We start from the raw sequence: 771 nt of genomic DNA, 5'->3' as shown, positions 1-771 counted from the left end.
ATATCAGAAAGATGTTTATCTGTGCTTTATTGACTATGCAAAGGTTTTCGATTGTGTGGATCATGACATTTTTTCAGGGGAGACATAATTCAACCCACTTCAATAGTGTGCAACTGTCCTATATCTCTCCCCAGCTGTGTTCTGTCACCCCCGCTGAACTCAGATCGTGGAGGACTCTGCCTCTTCCATGGTTCATTCATTTCTGTTATGCACCGTCCCCAGGAGATTTAAGGCCATTGTTGTGGCCATTGTATGATTCATCTCACTGAGGGTCTCCCTCACTTTTGTGGATCCTCAACTTTACCAAACATGATATTCTTCTCCAGTAATTGGTCGCTTCTGATGTGTGTCCGAAGTGAGCGAGCCCAGACCCTGAACAATATTTTGTGGTTCATAAAGCAAGTTTCCTTGGCTAATTTAGAAGCCCTGATGGCACAGAGTTTAAGCATTCAGTTGCTAACTGAAAGGTCATTAGTTCAAATCCACCAGATGCTCCACAGAAGAAAGATATGGCAGCCTGCTTCTCTAAAGCCTTGAGACTCAATGTGGCAGTAGTAACCTGCACCAAGGGCTGCTATGAATCAGCACTGACTTGGCAGCAGTGGATGGACCCAGGTAGCAGGATGGTTAAGCACTCAGAATGCTTTTCTCCAGCAGGTCTGCAGGAGAAAAGACCTGGCAATCTTCTTCTGTAAAGATTAGAGCCTAGGGAACCCGATGGGGCAGTTCTGAGTCAGGATCAACTCAATGCGAAACAATGCCAATTATCAA

This window comes from Chrysochloris asiatica, unplaced genomic scaffold (assembly GCF_000296735.1).
Source record: "Chrysochloris asiatica unplaced genomic scaffold, ChrAsi1.0 scaffold00034, whole genome shotgun sequence".
Lineage (NCBI taxonomy): Eukaryota > Metazoa > Chordata > Mammalia > Afrosoricida > Chrysochloridae > Chrysochloris > Chrysochloris asiatica.
This window is presented reverse-complemented; position numbering follows the sequence as displayed.